The 12,547-nt window shown below is 39.0% G+C and overlaps 1 protein-coding gene across 7 annotated transcripts in view; it reads right to left on the bottom strand.

The window, feature by feature from the left end:
- The window catches only part of WDPCP (WD repeat containing planar cell polarity effector), a 161,315-nt gene that overhangs the window by 122,987 nt on the left and 25,781 nt on the right, over nt 1-12,547 (bottom strand). Inside the window, exon 1 of one of the 7 annotated variants that reach the window (XM_074579219.1) lies at nt 3,614-3,676. The exons of the other annotated variants lie outside the window; for them this stretch is intronic. The gene's annotated coding sequence lies outside the window, so the exon portion shown is untranslated. Of the gene's footprint in view, nt 1-3,613; nt 3,677-12,547 lie in introns of those variants that run through there. 7 annotated transcript variants of the gene reach the window in all.

Consider the following 12,547-nt stretch of genomic DNA (forward strand, 5'->3'; position numbering starts at 1 on the left):
TAGAGGAAACCCCCTGAAATTATGCAGTGAAACCATATTTGAGAAAATTTACTCAGAAAAACCACAATCTTTCTGGTTATACCTGGAGCTGAAGATGGCGCATTTAGATAGAACTTCTTTTAGCTTATGTGCAGACTCTTAAAATCATTTCTAGATCAAAGATTAAATGTATAGTCCTTCTAAGAACATCAAACTATGTGACTATAAACCAATCCTCTTTCAATAGCAACACATTTAGACAGATTCCCTCTCTCCATTGAAAGGTCTTTCATACATGTCTTTCATAGCTAGGATAAAAAAGGGAATTTTCCTGGCAGCATTCTTCACAAAAATGCTTTCAGCTAGAACTGGGGAATCTGAAATGAGGTAAGGTCAGGCTGGTGGGGGTGGGGAGGAGAATCAGTCATGTAAACAGGTTTTATATTGCATTTATTACAAACTCCCCTTATTTTCACTTGCCGCTTTGGAAATTAGCACAACCATGACTGGATTAATTCTCTGTGGGTTTCCCTCTGTACTATTATTGAGCAGTCATGGGAAAACTCAGCCAAATGAGTATGGCTCTAGTGAAGCCATACATCTAGGAGGAAGGGCAACCACCAGAACACAGGGTTTGTCTAAAAAAAGACATTCAAACAGATAGGGCACTTAAGCTGACCTCCCCGAAGTGATGTCCTCATACTTTAATTGAGCTGAATTTTTGATGTTTTATGTCACTCCAAATGAAAAGGAGTAATTTTACAGAGAATGTTTGTTGGTTTTCTGGTTTTACAGACACATTCCTACCTATTCTTTGGCAGCCTGTCACGTTTCATCCCTCACTGCACTGCTTCACATCTGAGCAGGTCTTGTATCCATACCTGTGTATCCATACCACAGCTCCAAGACTACGTGGACTAGCTGAAACCTCTCTCTTTAAAGTGCTGTAAGGCAACCAGGAATGTCTCCTTTCAGTATGAGAAACACAGACACCTCTTCATCACACCTACAGATCATGAGAAAATAAAAGGCAAAGACTTTAACGTGCCTACTGCCACATCCAGCATTTCCTTCCCAACGGTTCACAGCTGGTGTTCTCTCTCCACTGCTGCATCCCCAGAGAGGGACGCCATCCTGGTAGACAGCAGCAGTGCTATCTCTTTTGGATTTGTCCAGTGGTTTTCTGAACACAATCTTCAACACCTCCTGTAAATCTGCCTCAAGACGATATACTCCAGCATCAAGACACCTTGCAAGCGTTTATTCGTAGCAACTAAATTGCTGACATCTGTTCTCCTCTGACCTGCTCCCCTATTGATATTCTTGGCAGTATCACCTGGAGGCCTTAACTATATGTCTTCATACTTGATGCCGTCTGCTTGTGGCATCCTATATTCTTTCCCATCATGTTTGCATAGGGTAGTGGGGGAAGGGGAGAGGGCATAGGCACTTTTGTCTTTCCAATACCACTTAAACATGTTGAGCACTCTATTTATGAAACGTCCCCACTGCTGCTGCATTTCACAGCAGCGTCCTCCTTAAAAGTATCGGAAATTTCCACAACAGTCCCAACAGTTGATTTCTCAATATTCAACTAGTTTGCAACCGACTGGCATCAAGCAAGTATAATGAGCTTTCAGATGGTAATGGCAAAATGCCTGTTGGCGCTGCCAAGAACTCCCCCATCTATCTGCGGCAGCTCTGAAGTGAGTTCAGAGATGGACAGTGGCCTACGTTATGCTGAATTTTTGCTTCCCCCACTGGTCATCCAGGCTGTGCATCATTGCACTGCTTCCCCATATATATCAGCAACTAGCTGATCTACCCCTAAAGCAGTGCTGCACCAAATAAAGCTGCTTCAGATAAATGTCATGGGGAAGTAACTATTCATCCACCCACTCCTCCTCCTTCATTAGCTGTATGGCCACAACTTCAAAAGCTTTATGAAATCACGGAGCCAAAACCATCTCCTTACATGACTACACATGCACGTGCACAATCTTATTTGCATTAATGATTATCATGATCTATGATATATGCTCTGTGCTGCCTTACAGCAGTTCAAAATGGAATGGCAAAATTAACGGACATATAGAGAGGAACCATGTAAGTTTTCGAGCTTCATTCCCAATCCTAAAATTTCTGCAAGTATTCTAGGCACTGACATATGAAAAAAATGCATAAACATGTAAAAAAGCAATTGATCCCCAGCATGGAACTGAGCAGCATAACATTGCACTATAGGCCCTACGTCCAGGATATTCAGCGGTTAAATCACAAAAGTAGGGAACACAAAATTTGTTACTCTAGCATACTGAGGTTACAGAGAGGCATTTCAGTTTGATATAGTCAAGTTACTTCACATGGAACAAACAAACTATTCCGGTTCCCCCAACTGCTCTTCCTATCTGACAGCACCTTTCCATACAGATCCCTAAAGATCAGGAAGTGCCTGGGATACCACATTTCCTACATCAATACATGTTTTAGGGTTTTTAAAGGCAATTCATTGAGATGAAGTCTCTTAGCTGTCCTGGCCTGTGTCCTTCCCAAGGATTTCTTCATGAGATGTGCGATATTTAGTAACCACATTCCTCATTTGTCAGCCTTCTTTCAGGATTGCAAAACTCACACCTAAAAAATATTCCATTGCTCGATCACGCTAACACAAGTCATATTAATTAAGAATATGTTTGTGTAATTACATGGGAGAGGTGCTTTGCACAGCAGTTAAAGTACATGCAACATCTATAATAAGCAACCCTGGGTGTAAGAGATTATTACAGAACAGAGTTCTTGGTCTGAAAGAAAGAAGTAATTTAAAAATTGATGCCAACTCTTTGGTGTTTTCTAGGTCACATAAATTGTCATTAGGACCTGATATATTTAAATAACAAAGCACATGAAATCATATTTTATCTGACTCAATAGGAACAATCGTTCTATAGCATTTGCTGAATAAACTCAAATTTCTCACATTTCTTCCAACAAGTTAATTAAAAATGTATCATTTACATACAACAACCAGATCTGAATGGCTATTGCAAAACTTTGATTTTCTTTTGACCACCTTACCTAGAGGTAATAAACATTGATACAAACAAATTTTCACATTTTAAACTTATAGTGATTACTTTGTTTAGAGCTAACTCCTCGCAGATCCAATAATCAGAGTTGCACACACTCTATGATAAAGATTTGCAGGCTAAAAAAGCTGTTAGCAGGACAGTCCAACTGTCCTTGGGCAAGAAAGCTCCCCAGTTACTGCTTAAAACAGGTAGCAATACATAGAAATAATGTGCACATGCTCAGCAAAACCATTTTTATGTATTCTTTTTAATTTTAATATCAAAGTATTCCAAAGCTCAATTATGCTTCATTAGTGAAACTGTGACTATCCCACTTAATTATTTTAATATCTCAGGATTAGACAAGGAATGCAGAATTTTGGTAAAGCAGGCAACGAAGGAAGCACATTGACTGTTCCAAGAAAAAAAAAAAAAGCTGTATTTCATGTTTTGAGCCAATCAACGATGAGCCACAGATATTGTATTACAGATGATTGCTTTAATCCTAGAGGCATTTTAGGGTGTATTTGAAGTAACACAAGGCAAGCTTGTTTTGATATACTCACAATATAAAGCTGCTAGGAGATGGCTCCTAGATTCACACAGTGCGAGTTAAGTTCTCTCTCCCCCTTTGAAAGCAAAAAAGGCAAATACTTGCAAGCAGACTTAAAGTCAAAAAAACACAACAATTTATCACACAGCTCTTTCCTAAGATATCCCTTTTCCTTCTGCATATCACAAAAGCAGAACTATAGGCACACTCTCATTCATCCTGTGTTATAAATCTTTCATTTGCAACTGCTAACTTCTCTGGACACGTTTCTCAGAAGTTTTTAAACACCGTTTTCACCTCCACTGACTTCACAAACTTAACAGAAATACACTTTACACAATGGCACCACCTAGTGTTTAAAATACCAATTTTCAATCCTTACACTGACATCAACTTCCTTCCTTTCACTCCCAGTTGATGAAAAAATATAACTATTTTAAATGAGAGCACATTTCCTTCAAACGAGACTCATCTCCTTTTCTGCCAGCTTGTATTTTTGTCTTTCATACCCAAAATTACCTACAACGCGACCTCTGTAAGCATATTCTTAATTTAGTTACCACTTGCTTTTCATTTTAAAGATATGCTTAGGTCTTGACGAAAGACCTGGTTTGTGATCAAAGTCAATAAAATTGTCTCTAAAGCAAAATTTAACTGGTTGGTTAAGTGGAAATCAAGCTACACATATATGCATTTTAAACCATTATCCAAGAAAGTAAAATTTCCTGTAAAAATACAAGTCTTGAAAAAAATGTTTACTTAAAAGATTAAAGGCAGGCATTATCATATTAGAAAAATGCGTCATACAGTGCCTGAGCTTGTCTTTTATTGTTTGAGGCAGGCTGGCAGTCTTGCCATTTAGAAGTGTCAAACCACCTTACTAATTTTACAAATGTACTTAAAATTGTGAATAACTTTGCAAAACTTCATCTGTGTAAGCTGAAATACAAATAAATCTTCACCAGGTTGACTTCCCTTTTCCGGAGGTGGAAACTGAGGTAACTTTGCAGCAAAAATGGTTCAGCTGCTTAAAACTCTATTAACTTTTTCTTTAAAACAATTTCAAATTTTGCAGGGTGGATCTTTATCTCAGAAACACACCTCCTGCTGGAGGTGTGTTTCTTATAAGCTGGACCCTAAAAAAAAAAAAAAAAAAAAAAATCCCTGGCCTTTGGTGGAAAAAAACACAATATTGTTCACAACTGCTCAGTAAAAAAATTCAGATTCAGCAAGGAAGGTCCACAGAAATTCCATTCCTACTTAGGATGCTCCAGTCTCCCAGTTCTTTATGCTGATGAGGCAGTACCTATCCCTTCCAGCCCCCTCCTTAAAGGCACCATGCACCATGCTTTTCAGTCTCCCGCATTTCAAATAAATGATTATTTGAATATTATTCCCATACTGGCTGAGGCCAACACACACTGGATACCAGATCAACCTTCCCCATTTGCTTGAGGAGGAGACTGCTTCAGAAGCTGGAGGCAGAACAAGGACCCCAATGAGAGCTCCCAAGCCCCAACACTGTGTTTTAGGTAACAGGTGTGTTTTGAAATGCTTAGCGCCAGTGAAAGAAACCACAGAAAGCAAAATTCAGGGTCTCTATCCCTGCATCTACATTTAATTCTGAGGTAGGTAGAGCAACCTGAGCCACATTAGAAAGACATCTCCTTCACCACCTCATCTTCAACACATATTACAGAAATTCTCTGCCCTTCTTGTAATACTGAAGGACTTGCACTGCAAAGACAGTCCCATTCCACCAATCCCACCTACTTTCCCAAACTAAATGATTAACATTTCTCCTACATTTCCTACGCTCTTCCTTACAAACCTAAGCCTTGCTTTAGTTGCAATCCCTCTTTCTATTCTACTTTTGCACCTGCTAATTTCTTCTGTAACTCCTGGAAGCATTCAAATAATTTATTTTCAAAAAACAGTTAAACCTTTTAAATTCCTAGCTATACTCAAATCACATTTGCTCAATATAAATATAGGCAAAAATCTATAAAGGCAAATTTTATTTAAAAATATCTACACTTTTTCTCAGATATTTACAAAGGATATCACTGCATAGTATTCTAAGCTCCACAATTTACTGGTACCACATCCTCCTGAGTCACCACTATCATGAAAACACTGGCTTTCTAGAATCTTCTTGTGCACACATTTTTTTTGCACACATTCTTTATAAACCTGCTGACAAAAATTTTTAGCATTACACTTTCAAGGGAGCTCCAGGAGTCCAAGTCAGTGGGTTAAGGGAGGCACGGCTAAGGGGGAAATCAGTGATGCATTTTGTATGTAGGAAGGCACAAAGTCTTTGCTAATACAATGTTTGAAAGATGATGCTGGGTAGTAACGGGGTTCATTACAGGCATCTCCAAAATTCCAGAATATATTCCTTATAAAAACAGTTCAATTAGTTGTATACCCTGTACCCTAACTTGTTCTTTAGACTGCAAAATCTTCTCAACCTTAAGAATAACGTTACCTTGTTCACTATGAGATAGCCCCAAACTGATCATCAGCAACTTTGCTGCTGTACCTGCATCCCCGGCACAGAGGGTCCTGAAAAAGAACCTTCTTTAAAAAAAGCCAGAGCTGTTGATCCTCCTTCATTTTCACATTTTTAAGGCCATACAAAGGAAAATGTTCAATTTAAAACCAGTTCAGTTCCCTGAAACAGCTCACCAGGCATCCCTACAAATTATTTACCAGTGCAATTATGGTAGCGATGCAAGAGCAAAACAAGAGCTGTGTCAGCTGGCAGGGCTGCCAAAATGATGCCTCTTAAAACTGTATTCTCAGGAGAGAGATAATGTGAGACACTGATATCTGCAAGGTGTTTTCAGCTGAAGAGAGCTGGACACAACAGTTCCACGAGAAGAGAATGCCTTAGAAAGCGCCTGGAACAGTCCTCCTTTTTCTCCCCAGCAGAGCAGAAGTTGAGTGGGCAGCGTCACCAAGCAAGCCTATTTTCTACCGACTATCGAAAAGCTTTGACTGGTCAGAGATGGTTTGCCCTGAGACATCTGTACTCGTTCTTTTCACCCATTGTTCATCCCCCTGTGTTGCAATACCACAGGCGTTGCATCAGAGCTTCTGAACAACCACAAACTACAGTCTGGCATATTAAGAGAAACCAAAACCAGTCAACAGTTTACATTAATATGCCAGACTATAATCTGGAATGATTAAACTTGTTTTTATAAACAGCAGAGGCTGGAATAACTAGAGGCATCTCACAGGGGGATGTTCCTCACAAACTGAGCCATTCTTGCATGCTTTATTCTAGTGTTCTGCCCATTCTCTGTTCTCTATACGGTAGGAATGGGAAACAACCTTCTGCATGCTAGCTCTTCTGGGAGGCCAGGACAGCAGCAGCACATCAGCAAGCCCCCAGTATCTTGCACGGAGTTATAGGCAGGTAAACAGAAGCTTCTTCTCTTTTTTTTTTTTTTTTTTTTTTTACAAAAAAAAGAAGACAGACAGGGCAATGAAGGTTCTAAGTTCAACTGCTGAAGGCAGAGGCACAAACTGAAGAGCATGACAAATGTTTTTGTGCTTCCTAAATAAAATGGGATTATAGGTAATCTGAAAATTTAAATTCACTGCACTGCTTGGTCACAGCCTAGAGAAATGAGGTATTCTGTGTCAGATGAAGATCAAAGGCAAATTTAGGCACAAATGAGCACAAGCCCACATGATAACTCCATCTCTGTGGACTGAAAGGCCATAAAGGTGGCAAATTCCTAACAAAGATGGTGGTGATGATGACAAAGGCAATGATGAAGAAAAAGGAGGAGAATGGTATTTTGACAAGCAGATATACTAAATATCACACGAGACTGCCACTACCCAATTCCTTGAGTAAATATGAAACAGCAGAACAACGAATATATATTCCTGATCAAATTATCATAATTGGAGACAACTGCCATTGATTGCACGCAAAATGCAACTGCATTTGCATGCAGTTGTCAGAGCTATGACCCCTGTCCAACAAAAACAATCCAATTAGAACTGATGAAGTTTAAAAGTTTTTGAGAATTATAAGTTGTTTTGGTCCTTTATAAGCAGAAAAATCCCAATTGTAAAAACCCTTATTTCCATGCAGGTAGAGGAATCCTATGAATACACCCCTTTAAAAATATCTTTGCTGCTGGAGAGTGTATCTAGGTGAACTGGACATGTCTGGGTATTGCAGTACTCACGGCATTAAATTGTTTATTCCTTATCTACATTGCTTTTGAATGTGGACGCTAAAAGACGGAGGGAGAAGACAAAGGACAGAATTGCACCAATTCCTGAACAGGGCAGAGGATCACGGGACAGATGCAATAGCTCTCATTCCAGTTGTCCATCTAATTCTCTTTTTCTTGGGGGCAAAGGGGTTCTCACCCTGTTGCAGGGTGGCTCAGCTACTTGTGAAATGAGTATTTCACAGTTGTGAACTGACGCAAGGTAGAGCTCAGTGCCAATGGTACGCTAGCACCAATTTCAGTTTTCCTTAATTTGCCAACCTGTAATTTGTGGAGCTGCTAAATAAGCAACTGAATTGTCCCCGAAGCAGAGGCAGCGCAATAACCAGACCAACCAACCCGAGGTAAACCATCCCAGATTGTGAATCAGATCCCTGAGGCATCTCATGCCCCTGTAAGCCTCAGTTTAGAAGCAGCAGCACTTGGCACTCTGGCTGGTTGATTAATGCATACTGCCACTTTAAGGGGAGCCTGAAGATATTGCTAAGAGTTTGATGAGTCCATCACGCTGATTGCTTAATGCAGATGGTCATACATCATCTTTCCTTTCCAAGTAGATTTACATAGCAAATGTGAAGTAAATAGCCAAAACTTTCTTGCAGCTAGCAAGGGGATTTGAGAAAATGAGCTCCTTCCTAAAAAAAATAAAAAAGCACGCTAAGCTGTTGTGCTGTCTAGCAGTATCAATTTGTACCTGTGCTACTTGATATCGTACAGAAGGAAGACATTACTGCTGTATTCCACCACTCTCTCACTCAAAGTGAACTGGGATTTCTCTTCACTAAGGGTGTGACACACATGGAAGTCCCAACACCATGAGGCCCAGCCTAATTCAAAGGATCAACTGTGATAAAAAGGTTTAAGAAAGGAGAACCAAACAGCAGTGCCTGATGCACGTAATCTGCAACAATTGTCTGGGTACTCACAGAAGGGAACAGTGGCTGACTTTGTTTTTAGGCTTTATATACTGATCAGTCAATGAAGTATGACTCAATATTAGAGGAGGTTTTGCTGTTAGGCAGAAAAACAGTGTCAGAGCAAGAGTTAAGGGAAAGAGGGTGATTCTCTGTGTAAGCTGTGTCAAAGACCTCTTTTTTTATGCTGGGGAAAAAGTCCATAATCAGGTGGGCTGTTGCTCTGCCTATTACAGGCCATCAAAGTATATTCAAGACACTTGATTTTTCTTTTCTTGAGTTTCACACTTCACTCTCTCTTCTCTTTGTAGCTCTCATCCCACCTGACAGAAGAAGGCAGACTTCCTGCTCTGCCTTACAGCCTTATGCCATGTCAGTTCAGATATTAATAGGATCAGTCAGGATCAGTCTTTATGAAGAAAGTCCAGCTGTGTCCCTTCTGCCAGGAGTCAATCTCTGCTCATTCTCTTTCTGTGAGGAAAGCTCACGTGCAGCCTGGTCAGTGGCCCAAAAGTGAGAGAAGTGCATTCAGTGAAGATGCAAGCTTTGGAAAGCTAATGGTTGAACCTGAAGGTGTCACAAGACACAGGCAAACGCCAGTTTTTCAAAACCTGATTTAAAATGTCTGCTCCAAAGAACAGAGATGTATCAGTGACTTCGGGATGTAGGAAAAACCTTAAAAAATTTTAAGAGAAAGAAAGCCCTCAGCAATTTTTCCTAGCTTCCTTAGACTGGCAAAATCTTTTTGCTTTCTTCTTCCAAAACCCAATAGCCCTAGACAAACACATAACACATACTTCAGTTACAGCAATTAAAGTCATAAGCAACTGAAAATAAGTTCTTACAACAAAGAATTAGGCAACCTTTCTGACCTCACCTACCACAAATCATTCAGTCCACTGAACAATTTCATATGCAGTTGCATATTTAGAAATGTCATATGGTCTTTATATGTGTCTCAGTGACTCTCAAATTTATGTGGGCTTGGATATAAATGTTATGCTGTACACAACACAAGCAACATGTATGATTGGCAGCAGGTAAAATCCTTCCTAATACACCATTTATTTTGAACGGACTACAGCAGTTTTTATTAATAGTACTCCATAAAATTGTGTTTATTCTCTATCCTCAAAAATGCTAAATGCAGTTTTGGTATCCTCTCATAAACAGAATACTAACAAAAAAAGTAAAAAAATCATGTTTAGGTTACCTCTCTCTTGAAACTTACCTCTCTCTTGAAACAACTCAGTAATTAATATTTTTTATTCAAGGGTATCTCTTATATTTAACATTACTGATATTAGTATCTAAACTGTATTTAAATGAGTTACCTGAGCTAGAAAAGGGTCTGAATTCTGACTTAACTCGGAATAAAATTGTTCTTTTTTCCACAAAGAGAACACTGCTCACAATAAAATTATTGCCTCAAATCTTCCCTCACCTCCAAAATCAAAATCATTACATTTCCTCCTTCTTCTGCCATTTGAGGAATGTTAACTGTGCTCGTATTCACAATGACAAATACGGATGACAACCAAGGACGCAATTACAATAGATGTCTGATCTGCCTCCACTAAAAACATACACTTCAGCTTCAAAACAATATGCCACTCAAATTGAGTAAACCCTACCTGACACAAAAATTACCAATGTTTGTCATGTCTGAACACATTTTTTGACTAAATTAAACAAGCGAGTCTTGCCTTTATCAACCCTTCTAAAAGAAAAAGAACATTTAACAGCTTAAAAAGCAAGTCCGTGTAGTGTGCTTCTGTCACTTTTTCTTAAAGAGAGAGTTCTGGGCACTTGTAAACTGTGAAAATTATTTTTTTTAAATGCCATCTAGACTCTTGGTGGATTTCACTGGCAGTTGTGTTTGCAGCTTTGAAGTCTCCTCCAGGTCTGTCATTTGGTAAGGCTGTTGATGGGTGCCTGGGGTGCTTTGTCCTCCGGGAGGCTATTTTCCTTTAATTCATCTCTGATTAGAAGCAATTTATGCATTTTCATCTGTTTTATGTAAAGATCAAAGGAATCATGGATCCCAATGTTGACCCTATTATAGGCAAAAGAGGCAGGCGGCACATTTTTGGTTGGTTTCAGTTTAAGCCTTAAAGCACCCGTTCATACTACTCAGTTCTTGATACATCTCTCATGAACCAGCATTTTATATGGAGACCGAGTACTACCTATTCTCTTGCCTGTAAACACATGCATGCTTTTATACTTATATAAAACAACGTTGTGGGGTGAAATTCCCATTTTCGCATCTGCTAAGAGAATTATTTGCTCAACATGAACAGACATAAAAGATTAAATTCAATATTGCTATAACAATACTCTTTTTACTCTTCCCATTAATAAATCTGTGAGACTTCATCTAATCACAAACTGATTTAGCTGGCCCTGCATTAGAAAGTTCTTTCAAAGCTTTCCCAATTTTTTTTTCTGTCTTCGAGTTACAGTAAAGAGAAAGACTGACTTTTAGGCAATTTCAACAGAAATTTTTCACAACACAAAGGCAACTTTAAAATTTATTCCAATACAATCAATATTCAGCAGCCATTGATATTAAAGGCATTGATATTAACATTGTTGCCATCAACACAAGAGCAACAATACATGTCACTGAAACTTACATTAAGTGAAAGGAACTGCACGAGGAAGTTTGTTTTTCTATTATTTTAAGTAAATTTGGTACGTATGCCAGCAAACATGCGGATACTGGAAACTTCCAGGATGTTGACCCAAGCCAGTAAACACACATTGTAAATGCAAATACCTCTTCTTACTTCCAGTCAGTTCAACCTGACTCTCTCTCCGTAAGGCTCAACTCTTCCTTTTTCTTACTAATCATGTGTAGAACAGGGAGAAAATATTGTGAAGACCAGAAGATAGGAGGGGGAAAAGCCCATCAAAAATCCACTTTGATGGAAAAGGCACAGCACTGTTTGGGAAGGATTCTCATGTGGCAACATTAGGAGAACAAAGACTGCCATGGATGGTTTGTCATTTTAAAGACAAAGAATTAGAGCTGTATTTCATAAGCAATGTCCTGAAGAGGATGTTCCAAATGATGGACTTTTAATAAATGGTGTCTCTTACCTTGAGAACAGTGGAGCCTACCCCTATCAACTTTGTAAACCTTTCTAAAAACTACCATGGTCATTATTTCACGAGAGTGACAGAGGGGCTGCATGAAGCAATAGAGGCACAAGAAAACAGCATTGAAAAAAAATGGCCAGGAACAGTACAGTTTACCTGTTATCAAGATAATCCCAACAAGACAAGAATATTTAACAAGAATATTTAGAATGTATACATTGGAAAACAGAAAAGATTGATATTTTTACTACATTGAAGAACTTTGCAATTTTCTCCTTCAGGCCCCTCTTTTCATTCAACCTGAGTTACCCCATGCCATTTTAAAAAAAAAAAAACCGCACACCACCACTTCAGGGAACTTCTTACCATTCTACTTATGAAACTTGCGACACTTTCTATGGATTTAAAAAAATATTTCTTAAATGCATTTCAATGTTCTCACACACTTGTGTGCTTCCATAGTAGCTGCCCTTGGGATTCTGCTGGTTATTCCCAGTCTCCCAGACTCAGGCATATGGTAACTTAGGTTGAGTGCAAACAGGGACCTGGAGGAGGAGACCACAATGCCCATTACAAGATAATGGCTATTTTTTCTACCTTTCATCACTTAAAAAAAATTTTAAATGCTTAAAAAATCTTGAAAGCCACAGTTCCAAACCCAGACAT

This window comes from Larus michahellis, chromosome 3 (genome assembly GCF_964199755.1).
Source record: "Larus michahellis chromosome 3, bLarMic1.1, whole genome shotgun sequence".
Classification (NCBI taxonomy): Eukaryota; Metazoa; Chordata; class Aves; order Charadriiformes; family Laridae; genus Larus; species Larus michahellis.